This window comes from Anomalospiza imberbis, chromosome 2 (genome assembly GCF_031753505.1).
Source record: "Anomalospiza imberbis isolate Cuckoo-Finch-1a 21T00152 chromosome 2, ASM3175350v1, whole genome shotgun sequence".
Classification (NCBI taxonomy): Eukaryota; Metazoa; Chordata; class Aves; order Passeriformes; family Viduidae; genus Anomalospiza; species Anomalospiza imberbis.
Window position 1 is genome coordinate 19,164,900 of NC_089682.1, and position 16,360 is coordinate 19,181,259.

The 16,360-nt window shown below is 39.4% G+C and overlaps 1 protein-coding gene and 1 non-coding gene across 6 annotated transcripts in view; both read right to left on the minus strand.

Moving 5' to 3' along the window:
• FRMPD4 (FERM and PDZ domain containing 4) overlaps positions 1 to 16,360 on the minus strand; it is a 297,516-nt gene that overhangs the window by 230,412 nt on the left and 50,744 nt on the right. The gene's annotated exons all lie outside the window — the stretch shown is intronic.
• On the minus strand, positions 7,787 to 7,870 carry LOC137469839 (U5 spliceosomal RNA). Its single transcript, XR_010996717.1, has one exon. It is a non-coding gene; the product is annotated as a U5 spliceosomal RNA (small nuclear RNA).

The following is a 16,360-nucleotide window of genomic DNA, read 5'->3' on the forward strand; positions in this document are numbered from 1 at the left end:
CAATGGCAATACACTTTTTTCCTGAAGGCACTAGGCCAGCTGTGATTCTCTACACAAGCCTTTGAGATGCATATTCAAATGAATTCTTCTTTTCCGTCTGGAAATTATATTTAGAGAAACAAAACACAGCAGATGTTATTACATTTCCAGATGTAGGTTTCTGTCCCAAATCAACCCTCGACACTGAAGGTGCCCTGGCTCACTCTGCTCCTTGCCTGGCAGCAGCAAACCACAGCCCACAAGCTAAGCCAGGCGTTGGCACTTACATCAGTTGTACAGATTTTGGGAGATTTTTCTAGGGCACTGATACCTCAAAATCTTCACGCACATGAAGTCTGTGTTTACAAAGGAAAACTTCAGAGCTGTACAGACATCGACATTTATTTTGTGAGACTTCTCTGTAACATGGTGTCAGCAATGATCTTGCAATTTACAGTATCAACTGCCCCCTAGTTCTACACAGTTAGAGCTATAGGAGTTGCATATGCTCTTCTGCTATCACTGTGGACTCCCTGCTGCTGCCAACATCATGGGTGCGCTACAGCACTATTCATTATAGCCATACACAAAACAAAACAAAAAAAAATTATAAGGGTGGCGAAGCACTGGAACAAGTTTCTCAAAGACCTAAATTAGAGAAGCAGAGTCTAGACCATTTCAAATTCAGCACCAATCCTGCTTTCAGGAAGAGGTTGAACTAGAGTCCTTCTGAGCTCCTCTCCACCCTCAATGACTCTATGACAGCTCATTTCAGTCAACACCAGCCTGGGCTGACATGGTAACAGCACATACTATTTGATATATAAACTGACTGCAGAAGGCCCAGGTAGCTCTGCAAGCTCCTCTTCCTCAGAAAAGAACTTTGACAGCTCACACTAAAAGCATACTGCCTCTTCAGTGGCACATGATGTAGTTATCCTCTTTTAGGACTTCTGCTGGAGAGCAGTTTCACAGAACATGTCACTAAAGTGAAAAGCATCAACTTCACCTTTCTATTTCTGTACCGAGCTGCCACCCAGCCCCATGGCCCCAGACTGCCAAAGAGCTGCTCTGCCAGCTCCCATGGCTATAGGCAGCAAAAACCTGCACAGCAGACACCTGTAATTCTTTTCTTAAGGTCCATGCTACTTCACCAGGTATCCTCTCAGCTCTCCTCCCCTTGCATATTCCCACGTTGCTCCCCTTTTTATATAAATCTGGTTCTTTTCATACTCTATGTCACCAGGTCACCAAAAAATCCCAAGCTAAGAATAATATTGTTCCTGTTTTCCCTTTACAAGTATCCAACACTCAGATCCAACACACAGATAGTTGTCATCTTTCAGATTATTAAGGATCTTATTATAAACAAAAGATGTAAAAACAACAAGCAATAACAAAAACTACAACCCCAGCTACATGATATGATTTCAATTTTAAAAATACCCACATAAAAAATAGGATCCCCGAACAATTTTGTTAGCTCAAAGACAGTAAAGAATGAATCCGCACAGAATGGGTGAGCCCAATTAATTTAAGTAAGACTTGTATCATGCTTCTTTGAGACAAAAACAATTTTATTGCAAATCACTGAAAGGACCTTGCATGTCCCTCATCCTACAACCATTTCTATTTTATGGCTCTGTCTGCTTCTGTATTTCTCTGATACCACTGAAGGTAAGGATTGACTGCCTTGAAGGGTAACATCCATGCCTAAAGGAGTATAGAAACATGAACAGAGGGGCTAGGATCCTAAATTCCCAGATTCCATTTTACATTAAAGGGAGAGACAGGCACTAGACATAGAAAATGAAACAAATCATCCCTTGCTAACAGCTCATTCAACCCATTACTATGCACAACTAGACAAACTACCTCAGACTAAGTGCTAAAACACCTGAGCTCCATGTTAGGATGTGCTTTGGCATAAGAAGAGCCTGAACAGCTGGACATGGGTGAGAAAAGCCTTCTTGACTGCCTATCCTGTAAGGTCCTTGTGTTTGCAAATGGGCAACAGAGACCAATAGGCGTAGGAAACAGGAGAGCTGGAGCTCAGCCAAAGCCAAGGAAATTCAGAACCGTGGTGCAGCCACAAGGCAGTCCTGTGTGTGAAGCAGTCACGGGGAAGTGCCGCTCTGCCACTCCTGAGCACGGGCGTTGCAGTGCTATCAGCTAATAAACAAGAGTAGTAGCTGCCTTCAGAGTTTCTTCATCTCATAATTAAGTCCTCATAAGTACCCTTGAGTTAATTTAGAAGAGCACATGCACAGGATGAGAGACAGAGAACTATTTAGTAGAGTAAATACAGGAGTACCATTAAAAAGCCAAAGCACTCCACAATCACAAGTAGTAATCTTACAGTAATATCAGGTATTTTCTCAAAATGTAAACTCGGTGCTTCAGGACTTTGGCATGCAGCAAAACACTGTGCAATAAGTAATAATCCGTTATAATCTATGTGATTTATAGCATCAAAAGAGAACCTATCCAACAAGAACTATGTAGAACAAAATTCAATGTAAATGCAAAATCACTTTACATATGCGAGTAGGGGAAAATCCATCAAACAAAGCTGAATAAAAATCACAGTAAGACTGAACTAACAGAGTTCCTCATCGTTGCAAAGAACAGAATCACTACTTAATCTCTGTAGCATACAAAAGGTTTTGGTTTCACACACTTCATCTTTTCAAGGAACCAGTCAGGTGTCACCAATATCATTAACAGAACATCAAGATTTGCAAGTTTGGTATCACTAACCATACCAAAGAAATATATAAACTATATATCTGCTTTTTGGAACAAAGCAAGGAGGAAAATTAAAATGTGATCCCATGTATCATCTTAGTTCACATTATTTTGCATCTTTGTTGAAGTTGCAGGACCTTATTAATTAAGTTGCAACCATTATTAATTCTGTCCCAGAAAGAGTCACTCCACACCTTTTCAGAACTTTGGAGGGAAAACAAGGATCACTCATTTTAAACTCTAGAAAATACACAATTTCTAACAAGCTTATTTTCTTCCTGTTTTTATAACTGTTTCTATACAATATTAGTCATAAAACATAACAACTAGAAATGAAGCAATACATGAAGTAAATAGATTTTTCTTAATGTTACCAAAAAGATATTCAATGTAATCTTTCAAAACACTTGATCTGCCCTGGATATGCTACCCGTCACTCCCAGGAAAAGAGGTAGCTACAAAAACTTCTTGAAAATCATTAGAAGATTAGTTATTCTTTCTGCTGGAGGTCTGCAGTGAAGCAGCACCACTATCTCCTCTCCTAGATGCCTTTCACAGCTTCTCGATTTTTTCAGGAACAATTCTTCAGCAGATTTTTAAAACCATTACATTTGTGAAGTGGAGCACAGGATTCAAATTAACCCATTCTGGGACTTCTTTCCAAGTCCCAGTTGCTTCACTTACCAAGGTTCTAAGTTCTAACTAGAGAAAGTCTCTGGGAAGCGGAGCAGCAGAATACTAAATATTTTGCCCATTCAATTTCCAAAGGTTTATAAAAAACCAAAGAATTTCTTTAGCTCTCCTAAATGAAATAAGGACAAGGCTGTGAAAAATTTGTAAAGGACATTCTGAATGGGGGTAAAAAATCCAAAATGTTATTAGCGTCACATTTTCACCTAGGCATTCATATTTGTTCTTAGTTGTATCTCTATCAACACTCTTATGAAAATAAATAAAAAATTCCAGTGGAAGATAAAACCAAGTGGAAAATGGCTGCAGAAAGAATTTGCTCCCTCCCCAAAAAACACAACAGGGTCCTATGACACCAGACCAATTTTCAACAAACCCAGTTACATAAAATTCATAACCATGTACCTCAGACACATACAGCTGGTTCACTTTGGAAGTTAAAGAAAACTACTCAACTTCTCGAGCACATATGATACTTGGAAAAGGGCTTTGCAATTTTCCTTTGCCTGAAAAGCAAATTTCTCTGCACAAGACTTTTATTCAAAAGCTACTGATTATCCTACAAGAATTAGATCTCAGTTGAATGGAAAACAATGTTTCACTCACATATGGAATCTAGTCAAGTCTACCATGAAAACAAACCTGCTCAAAAAAAAGAGAACAATAATTTGTGTTCCTGGGACAGAATAAAGAACAAAACCAAGAGATACAATGACTAATGAACTAATATGTGCCCCTATATTCATACTAAAGCCCAGTAAATGTTACAAGGATTTAATTTGTGCAAGATGAAAACACATAAGAAGGTCTTCTATCCACCATTGAGTCCTTTTTTTTATTGAACACATTTAATATATTCTGCTCTTAACATCTAGGTACTTTTTCCTATTATATACTGAAACATCATTATTTTCTGCTCAGTAGGTACAACACAGCATTACTCTATGGTTAGCCAGTCTATTTTATGTATCAAGCACACCCTGGAAAGCTCCTTTTATTTTTATAAAGGAGCTTTTAAAAAGAAAAAAATATCTGTAGGGACGGTTAAAGAACCTTACCTGTGGTGTTATATTTTAGTTGAATGGTATGCGCTGTCTCACCCCTGGAAAATGTATGGTTTCTTCCAAGCCTGTGATCCTCCCCTGCAGTATCCTGTGTCTGTAATCCCATTGGCCCGATCTGTTCCGTGCCCACTTTGAATCTCCCTGTTCAGTGTGCCGGGGGGACGGTTCTCTCTCTCTTCTCCGGCTCTCCTGGCTGGTGCCCACTCAGCCCCTCTCTCCCCCTCCCCTTTCCCCCTTCACTCCCCTTTCCCCCCCACTCCCTCAGAAACCATGCTGCCTCCTGGGGGTAGCACCCCCAATAAATCCTCATCTAATGAGCATCCTCAGAAGCCGTGTGGAGTCTCCTTGCCTGCCTGCTGCCACCAGCGAACTTGCAGCCTAAGGGGGGCCCCCCCGGGGACCCCGGAACGCGCCACTACACTTACCAACCCTGAATCATTTTAACTTTCAAAGCTTAATTTCCAAGGTAATTTTGCCCAATCCCCTTTACTGCAAACATCATGCAACTTGAGGGCTTTCAGCTTGGTCACAAAACAAGTAGATGTAATGAACCTAATGAAGCAAGTGATTGGGAAAAGCTACCATGATTTACTGAGGGCAAACCACACCAACAAACCTGATCAACTTCTACAACAAAATCTTTTCTTCTGTCGACATAGGGAGAAGAACAGGAAGTTGTTCACCTGGACTTCAGCAAAGCATTGAGTGCTGTTTCCCACAGCCTTCTCCTGGACAAACTGGCAAGATACAGATGGGATGAGCTGTCTGCAAGACGGGTCGGAAGCAGACTCACAGGTCAGACTTGGAGGGTGGTGACCATGGGTTTTTAGTTAGGCTGGCAGCCTGTCACAAGTCATCCCTCAGGGATAAATTCTTTTCAACAGCTTCGTAAATCATGGGGATGATGGGTTTGAAAATGCCTTCACCAAGTTTGCTCATGACACATTAGAAGGGAGATCCATCCTACAGAGAGCTGGACAGACTGGAAAAGTGGAGTAGCAAGAACAGCATGACATTTAACAGACAATGCCAGGTCCTGCACTTGGGGCAATATAACCAAATCCTGTCCAAACAGGACAGGATATATATGGCTGGGGAGCTGCTGTGTTCAAAGGGACTTGGGGGTCTTGGTGGACAACAAGCTGACCATGAGTCAGTAGTGTGTCACTGCAGTAAGGGATTGAATCCTGGGCTTAATCCTCAGGGGCATTCAGAGGTAGGGATGTCATCATCCCACTCTGCTCAGCATTTCACAGGCCACATCTGCAGTACCATACCCAGTTCTCATTCCCCCAATTCAAGAAAGATGCAGACAGACCAGAAAGAGTCCAAAGAAAGGCCGTAAAAATGACCAAAGTGTTATAAAATATGTCTTTTGATGAAAGACAGAAGGAATTAAACGATTTCTCCCTGGAGAAAAGAAGGCTCAGGAAGAACCTCACAACAGTATTCAAGTATGTAGTGGGTATATGCAAAGAGGATGGAGGGTCTCTCTTCAAAGAAGCCACGTGGAGAAGGCAAGGGGGAAAGGGTACAAGCTACACCGAGAGTGGTTTCAACCTTAGCATATGATACACTTTTTTATAGTGAGAATGATCATTCCCTGCAACAGCCTCTCTTCAGGGATGTGGTAGAGATCCCCCCACTGGAGGTTTTCAAGATGAGATTAGAGAGGGTGGTAGATAATTTCAGATAGATTCCCATTCCCAAGCAAGTTTGGACCAGATCATCTTTCAAGGTCCCTTCCAACCTGGGCTGGTTTACAATTTTATGACTGTAATTTTTGAAAGTAAATACAAATTTTTTGTAGCCACTCTAGCTTTATTAAACCTTTTTTCCCCCAAAAAAGGATGCTGAAATCAGTGTGGCTGTTCTTTCTTTGGCTTAGGTTTAAGGTTAAGACTATTGTTACATGCCAACACCTCCTTCCACCTTCATCTTACTTCTTAAAAGAGTCAAAAACAACATTCCACATCACAGGCCATTTTAGTTCAAACCAAAAGTTTTCCCATGGGGGATACTGGCATTATGGTAACCGAGTTTCCAAGGCCCCACAAGCCTTGTGGTAGTCTACCTTCAGAGATGCAATGATCTCATGTTTCTTAAATTTCTCTGCCTGAAGGAACTTAGACTAAAAACAAATCTATGAAACAAACCAATGTGACTGAAATAGAGCAGAATGACATACTTTATCTAGGCTATTTTTAGAGAAATGTATTAAAACTCTCAGTTCTTGTTAAACCTATTTTTCTTTCACATTTTTTCATTTTTCTTTAGCAATTGCAGCTTGTTGCTATCATCCTTCTTCCAAAACAATTTACATCCAAGTGAATTAAATAAATAATATGTTATTCCTTCCAAGCATTGTCATCCTAGAAGAAACACAAACAAAATGCAGAACTACTTCTCTGTGAAAGCAGTTCACATTGTTCCTAGATGATGCATTAGCACACAAAGCTTATATAAGTGCTTCATTTACTGAATTAGACCTACACCTAGCATGGCGAACAATACAGTCTTACTAAAACGGTATTAACAAACGGTATTAACAAAAGAAGGCTGGCCAAGTGAGATGTGCATTATCTTTGATCCCTGAAGCAGAAGAAATCTGAGAACAGCCAGGATGCCTCAGCAGACAACCAGCACAGTCTTCTGAGACTCATTTGCCAAACTTCACCTAGCAGCCTGGCCATTAAAAAAAAAAAATTAAAGGGGGTTTTCCTACATCAATGCAGGTGTTGCCTGGCACTGGAACTCCCGTCCAGATTCTTTCCACATTGCTTATCAACAGTTCCTAAAAAAATGGGACCACATGGACCAGCTCATGGCTCCCTACATCCACCACTTGTATGCTCCTCCTCCTCCACAACACTGATGGCACGATGGCTGTGTGAGCCCCAGGGTGACAGAGGAACAGACAGGGAGACAGGGAGACATTGCCAAGAGAGTCTGTGCAAAGCATGAGAAAACATCACCTCACCTGCACCCTGCTAAGGCTAAACAGAGTTAACAGCAATGAACCACTCAACCTCTACAAGATCAGCTTTCTCCAAGTGTTCATATGAGCAAAGCTCTGAGGTCAGGAAAAACCTAGGGCTGTCTCCTGTCAATCTAAGGCAAAGCTCAAACTATAAAAGGTTTTCAGCTGTCACCAAAAGGCACCTACTTTTACAATTTACATAAAACTTGCACTTTGAGGAGTGCAAGTGATTGGGCATTCTGCTTATCTGTAGAAAAGACTAAGCAAATTCAGTTCTTATTTTATATGATGATATTACTGAATTGCTCTTTTATATTATGCATCCCTCAACACTCATGCCTGCTCCTCTCCATGAAAATCTTTACTAAGAGGCAAAAGATTTATACAATTTGATAAGAAACCAGAGTATCCCTGGAAGTGCTGAAAAGATAAGTGGATGTAGCACTCAGGGATATGTTTGGACTCAATGATCTTAGAGACTCTTCCCAACCTCAATGATTCCATTATATATTGCCCTTATATACTATTCATACCATTCATATGTTGGTTCTTCTGAACTTTTAACTTCAAGAACTTAAAAAAGCCTACTCATGGGGTAAATATAGTCTTAAACTCTGCAGTTATTTACACATATTTTACATATTTATCCTATTCAGAGAAGGCAAGATTCTCCTTGAATCTTGGATACAAAAGGCATGTCCAAAATATAAATCATAATTTCTTAAGATGTACTTCTCATAAAAAGATATATTCTTTTTTACTTTTTTTTTTGGTAGGAATTTTATCACAGTCACAACATTCTTGTACTACTCAGTAAATGAGGTTTAAAACTGGAGAAAATCAGCATACAGCTTTAATGTAAACCCTGCTATGGAAGTATACAATGATATTCATTAAATCACAGATCTGTAAGCTTTGTTAAAAACAGATTCTTCTTAAAATGCACATTTTATTATAGACATCCTGCAACCCCCCTGGACAAAGCATTAAAAAGTTTTTATAATAAAACCAAAATATGACATATAAAAAACAGAATAAATGCAATTAAATACATTAGTAAAACTTGTCTGGTTTTCATCTATATATACCTGATTTTTATTTTTAAAATTTATGGCTTGTCTTTCATCCTGAAATATGAAGATTTTCAACCTTCATAAGCTACTTATTTCCTGGCTTTTTACATGTGGAAACAAAATGTAGGGGAGCTTCTACACAAGTCTAGAAAGTAATAATGAAAATGCAAATTCGGAAAACTGAAATTCACTTTTTACTTGTATTTTCTTGCAATAAATAAATCAAGTAAGTCAGACACATTTCTTATGTCTGACAATAAAATCTCTTACTGGTTTGGGGTAAACCTCTTACCGGAGAGGTTTTTGGTTTGGTTTTGCTTTAAAACAAGGGAGCATCTCTCTTTTTCATTTCCACAGTACCCATTAAACAGTGGTCTCCAATCAATAGCTGCCTGAGTGTCTCTAATCCAGTCAAAGAAGAACCCTTCCTTAAATTTAAAGAGGGGAAGAAAACTGCAAAAATAACAAACTAGCAATTTTTAAATACAGTATTATATAAACTTTTACATAATTCACCACACTGCTGAATAGAAAACATTATGTGAAAGGAATCATCACCTTCAATAGGTTTTGATCAGCCTTTCCACACAACAAACCATCCTAACAGAGACGTCCTGAAAAACATGCTTCAGATATCATTAAGTCTGAACCAGAAAACAGATGCTTAAAAATAACTTTTGCACTTCTAACCTTTTAGACTGCACCGTTCAGTTATGCAGGCTTTCCTGAATATCAGTCTGGAAATAAAACAGAGCTCTAAGTATTACCCAGAAGGGAAAAAAGAAAAAATAAAAAAAAAAAATAAAAAAAAAAAAAGGAAGGAAGAGAATGACACATCCTGACATCCTGCAGGCACAAAGAGGATGTGGCTCCCATAAGGCTGGAGCCCAGGCTGCCTGGCAGCACAGCCACAGCAGAAGGAGAGCACGTGCATCGGAAGAGAGTTGCATGATGGCAATAGGAATGCAAAAGTTAAATGTTACAAAACTACTTTTTCCAGTCATCTTCTTACGAAGGAAACACATCAAGAGGGAAATGGAGAGCAAAATAGGACACTACTAATGGAATTTCAGTGGTCTTTATTTCTAGTTTTCAAAATAAACAACCACAGAAGAGAGAGATCTGCAAAACAGTGAGCAGCTGGAAGACAAGCAGAAAGCTATGATTGATCAAAACCTCCCCAAAACATATTTACTAAGGTAACAGGAACAGAATTCAACACCCTACAGCAATATTCTTAGTAGATGGGGAAAAAAAGCAAGGATTCTTAAAGTTTTTTTAAATTACTGAAATCAAATCATGAAAAACACTCAGCTACAAATGAACAAACATATAGGATGTCTAAAGAGACTATTTAAAAAATATCTCTCTCTTACAACATTAGAATATAACAAAGATCTCAGTGCTGACATGGAGAAAAATTTCAACATCAAGGCAACTTTGTCACTGTTAAACCAAATTTCAGGTGTGCATTGTTAGGACTTGAGGGAGGAATTAAGCCAGTTGGGCACACGTCCCACTGAGAAGAAAGAGGCAAACATTCAGTATACAATCCTACCATCAAATATCATGTATTTTTCTGTCAGTCTACAAGGCCAGGCTGTATATAGACAGAAGCTACTGAAAACAGTAGGGAAAACCTACAGAACTGCTAACTCCAGAAATGAGAACATTTTCAGTCACACAAGAGAGCCTTCTAGAAAAAATGGATCAAAGAGATACATCCTAAGGGTGCAAGTATTTAAACCACTGTTTGTTTATAACCCTAAATTCCCATGTTAGAGAATCTCTTTTCTGTAACCTTAAACAGTGAGGAGTGACTACACTATCAACTACCTGATTGTAGGGGGTGGGGAGGTTATTACCCAGCAGACATCACACTGAAAGATAAGGTGGCCTCCATATTTGTATCTTAGTCATAATTACTTGAGTTACAGAAATCACTGTACATGCCCTACATGGAAACAGCTTGCCTGCTCAACCTACAGTGGAAGTTTAAGTTTTGTCATTTTCGACTGATGATGCTCAAATTCTTGGGTTCAGAATATGTAGTACAGAAAAAAATAGCAGAGATGTATAGAGGTGTAAAGAAAAAAAAAAGAATATGAGAGTATCACCCCATATAGGACATGCCTGCCTAAAAAAAAAAACCCAAAAAACAAAAAGCCTGCATACCAAAACACTTAAACTTCAGTCTTGTGTACACCAAGAGTTCCTGCTATGCAAGGAAGTAAACACTCAAACTTGATTGGTGCACACAGGTTGATGGCATTTTTTAAGCATGCTTCTACACAGGAATGCAAAAAACACCAACACATGAAGAAAAAAACACAGTCCATGTCTCACCACTTAAAGTTATGAATCTTTGTTCAGGTTTCTAAGTGGTTCTATGTTGGGGTTTTTTGGTGTTTTTAGGGCGATTTCTTGTTTTATTTTGTTGTTCTTGTTGGTTTTTTCCCCTGGTTTGACTTCATTTGGAATAGGCAATGCCAGGGTATTTTCAACTAATTTGAAATTATGGGGAGTCTGTATGGAAGGCCTAACAAAAGGGTTTATGTAATACAGCAAAACTTCCTGAACGCCCACATTCATCGTTTGAATTCGGAAGCAAAAGGGGTACTGCCATCCTCTCATACCAAAGGCTCAAAATTACACATTCAGATTCCAGCAGAAGACTTGCAAGAGTTTAACAGAAATAATGATAGCCTGTCCATCAAATGGCTGCCAGGTACAAAGGCTTTATATACCTCTTACTCCCACTGTCTGAATGATGCTTTTAGAAAGAAAAAAAAGTAATTTGCTTTGTATGGACTTTACAGTCCCCAGGCTTTTCTTTTTATTCCCCCATTCTCTTCCCTCCAAGAAAAAGAGACTGCCTTAAAGGAAAATGCTTCTCAGTTCTAGAGTTACAGGCCAGATTCTCCTGTGCATTGGTGGAATTTACCACAGTAGTAACTGCCTTTTATCAGCATCATACATGATTTGGTGTTACTTCAAACTAGATCCATTTTAGTGGTTTTGGTCTGTCATATGAAGTGACAGTAATGCTTCTGCAGAGCAGTTTTCTTTGGATTTTTTTAATTTAATCCTTGCACTCTTCAACAGACACCTTTCAAAAGTATAAAAAAATATGTTAAGCTTGAACTTGCTTACATAGGCAAAAAAAGCTTTAAGCAAAGATTTGTTTCTCTTCTAACTTACTACTTGAAAAACAGCTACCTGAATAACCTCACAAAATGCTTCCCAGAAAACACATTTTACATGTAGGCAAAAAATACAGCCTCTTTTTCAGCATAATCTCTCCTGACTATTTACAACTCCTATGGTTTCTCTTTTACATGTTGTATTAAATTCAGACTAACAGCCTAGGCATCTCAACAAATCTCTTCAAATCACACTATGGCTTGCTGCAGCTGTTAAATGCCTTAAAAAATCACACATAAAAGTTAATAAAAGTATTAAGAGAAGCAACAAATGAAAACTCCTAGGGGAAAAAAATCCCAAACTATAAATAACAGGTGACTGGATAGTAAGGTAGATAACACACAATTATCACCATGACAGCCTCTGTACTTCTGTTTCAAGAGAAACTGTCATCTGCATTGCAGTGCCCTAGAAAGTAATTTTTCTCTTAATATATCTGATTCCACTATTTTGCTCAGGTTTAATTCTGTTGCATTAGTGTGCTGCATAATTAGCAGCCAAGCAATATGATTTTGCTGCAGAATCCAAACCTGTAAGACAAACATTTCAGATGTGTTTTCAGCTGCCTTAGTATGGAGACATAACTGGTGAGTGCCAAGCTCTACTACACATATTCACTTTTTGAAATGCAAATATGGTAAACAACCACCATATAAATGCACTCTTAGAGGTGATCATGAGCTGCTGAAAGCTGCCCCAAACCTGCAGCACAGGTGGCAAATATAGATGCACCTGGGGATTCCTTCATCAAGTAGCATGGAAGAACTGCTGCAAGGCATAGAACACGATGTGTCCTTGGGAAGTCAGCTCATTCCCAGCTGACCAGCTACAGGAGATCCTGGGACAGACATAGTCCTTTGCAGGAGTCCCAGCTCCTAAACTTCTTAGCAAGCGAAGACACAGTGCTGTATGAAGATTGTCTTTGTATATGCAAAGATTGGTCGCACCTGAATTACATTACCTAATAATACTTCTTACTGGGAGAAGCAAAAATAATAGCATTGAATTCTGAGGATAAAGTTTGTCACTAACAAAAAAAAGGAGCAAACAACAAAACAAAAAGTCTGCATTCAGAAAAGAGAGGAATAGCTAATTCAGCTTTCCTCAATAGGAGATGTGGCAGATACTATGTCATCTAGGCACCAGAGCCTGCATTTATGAAGTTGAACACTTGACTAGACAGCCATTATCTTCACTGAATCCCTTATTTGTGAGACCAGTTTTGAGTAAGGGCAATGAAACAGAGACAAATCTGGACAGAGTTTCAAATATCCCTGGACAACAAAGGTAAAGATCAATCCCCAACATGACAGAAAGCATTATCTCATTCTTAGTTGTTTCCTACACTCATACACACATTTTAACTTCAAAACCTAATTATTTTACAAGGACCCAGCACAGCCTGGAGACAGACTTGCCACAAAATACAGAAAACTGCAAAAACTTGCAGGAAACAAACTCAGTGATGGAGATGAACAAGGCAATAGCATCCCATTTCACACTTTGGAGTCACACACTTTGGAGGCCCCTCCATGCTTTTGTAAGAAAATAGGCTTAAAGAACAAAGGTTACGGCACCAGCTGCACCAGGCTCCCAAAAAGTTGGTTTAGCCTTGGTCCCAGAAGCTTATGATCTTAAGTTTCATAACAGCATTCAGAGCTCAAAGAACAATTTATCATTAGTTAGAAGTGGCTGGTTCTTTCAACCTAAAAAATTATACTGAAATTTAAATTCATCATTTCTAGTAAGGACCTCTCCTTGTTTTCCCTTCCTAGACCTTCTTCTTAGAAGTTGAAGAAAAAGCTTCTTGTCTAAGTTACTGTTACCTGCAGCTATATAGGAAGAAGAGGAAGAAACTGTGAGCCTCTCTTTCTAGAGCAGGTGAATGCTACTTGCTTCTTCCTCTGCAAAAATGAGATAATAATAGGTTACACTGATATTTTTTCACACTTCTGGTTTCTTCTGAGCATAGGAAAATTACACACTGCAGCTGTCCCATAACTTAAAAACAAAACAAAACAAAACAAAAAAAATAAAAAGCCAAAAATCAAAAAAATTCCAAGAAAAAAACCCAAGGAAATGTCCAAGCAATCAGTAAGACTCTAATGCTGCACAAAAAACAAAGCAGAATTCAAAAGAAAGGATCTCAAACACTTTTCACCCTGAACTGGCATGTAAAACCTCCAGGGAACTCCAGATTTACTTCCAGGCAGATTCAAAGTCTGAGCAGTGGGCCTGAGCAGTGATCTCTGGCAGAAAAAGAAGAACCACTGACTAGGTTTTAAACACTGCTTTAACTCTTCACTGGTATCTTTATGGATAACTTCAACATAGATGTGTAAGTATATAATATAAACTAAACATTTTTGTTATTACTAATGTATTTTTCTAAGAATAAAAGACCATAAAACAAACATCAGGTATTTGCAGGAGGATCGTGTAAATGTATTATCCAAATGCTGTTGCCATCACATGAACATACTTGCTTGCTTTTGGAGATCCCAAGAGTTTTGCTTAACAAAGCAAGTAAAGGAAAGAAAAAGGATGATTCTTCACTGTTAAAACGTGAGTCTTTTTGCTGAGAGTGCACACATGAAAGATAATAACTAGCTGACACTAAGAAAACTGCCAAGGTTTTCTGCAGTACGTTACCAATATGTTCAAAATGTTCCCATTAAGACACACATTTTTTTCTCTTCAACATTTTTTCATTTTACTATGAAACAATCAAATATCTGCAGTTATTTTCTCTTTTATAGAAAGGAAGAGTACGTTCAAATGGTTGAGCATCTCAGCAATCACAAAGGAAATTGGTACTTAACATGAATTCATATCTCTTGATGCCTCACCCTATATTTTATGAGGTGCACACTCACTTTGTGGAAAACACAGCTAGAATTAAAATATTTCATAGCAGATGTAAATCATTCCAATAACCTGAGGAAGCTACAGTCTTAAACATAGTGCAAATATAGTCCTATTATAACTCACTCCAGTTTCAATCTCCTCATATCTCCCTGCAGTAACAAAGTGTAAAACAGGCATTCTCACTACAACAGGTCTTTTTCATTCCTATTCTTGTATTTTATTAAGCACTGCCGACCATGCTGGAAGTAGTTCACCAAACAAAACTGTAAATAAGATTAGCCTGCTATTATTAAAATATAATCTTCATTTTATTTTCTAATTACCATCCCTCCCATCTTTTGCAGAGCCCTGACTGCTCACTTGAAGCTTGGCAGGTCCCAAACCATTGGAATGTTTTAGACCAAAGCCTGTTACCACATATGATCAAGTATTTATACATAAACACTTCATTGAAAATATTTAACAGTTTAATTTCTCACAAATACTGAGGAATAACATACTATGCAAGAGGCAGAGGTGCAAATCTCTTAATCTTTTTTTTCCACAGAATCATAGCATTGATGAGGTTGGAAAAGACCTCCGAGATCATCAAGTCTCACCTATGACCCAACATCACCCTGTCAACCAGACCGTGGCACTGGGTGCTGAGCCCAGTCTTTCCTTAAGCACCTCCAGGGACAGTGATTCCACCACTGGGCAGTCCATTCCAGCGTCGAATCACCCTTTCTGTGAAGAAATACTTCATAAACTTTCTTCCACCCAAACCTCCCCTGGAGTCACTTAAGACCATGTCCTCTTGTCCTGTCACTGGCTACCTGGGAGAAGAGGCCAATGCCCACCTGGCTACAGCCTCGTTTCAGGTACTTGTAGGGGGTGGTAAGGTCTCCCCTGAGTCTCCTTTTCTCCAGGCTAAACAACCCCAGCTCCCTCAGGACCTCATAGGACTGGCTGCTCCAGACCCTTCCCCAGCTTCACTGCCTTTCTCTGGAATCTCGCCAGCACCTCAGTGTCCTCCCTAAACTGAGAGACCCAAAACTGGGAACAGGACTTGTAGTGCAGTACAGACAAAGAATCACTCTCCTAGTCATGCAGGCCACACTATTTCTGACCCAGACCAGGATGCCTTTGGCATTCTTGGCCACCTGGGCACACTGCTAGCTCATGTTCAGCAGCTGTTGATCAGCACCCTCATGTCCCTCTCTGCTGGTCCACTTTCCAGCCTCTCTGATCCAGCCTGCAGCACTCCAGGGGTCCACTCCAGCAATCTATCCAGCTTGTCCAGGCTCCTCTGCAGAGCCTTTCTACCCTCCAGCAGATTGACACTCCAACCCAATTTGGTGTCATCCATGAATTTGCTAATAGTAGACACAACCCTCTCATCCAGATTATCAGGAAAGACATTAAGCAGGAATGGGCCCAACACAGATCCTTGTGGGACACCACAAGGGCCTAATGCCAGCTGGATGCAGCACCATTCACCACAACTCTCTGGGGCCAGCCATCCAGCCAGTTCTTAACCAACAAAAAGTGCACCTGTCCACGCCAGGGGCTGCCAGCTTTCCCAGGAGTATGCTGGAGTACTGCTGAGGATGAAGGCATAAATCAAAGCGGTGCTACAAATATCTATAAAACAATCATTTTGATACACCTCCCTGTTCCTGGGATGCTTGCTTTTACTAAGCATAAATAATATTCTAATTTATCACTCTTATGGAATACCCCTTGTCCTTCCTCTGCCAATATAAACCAATAAT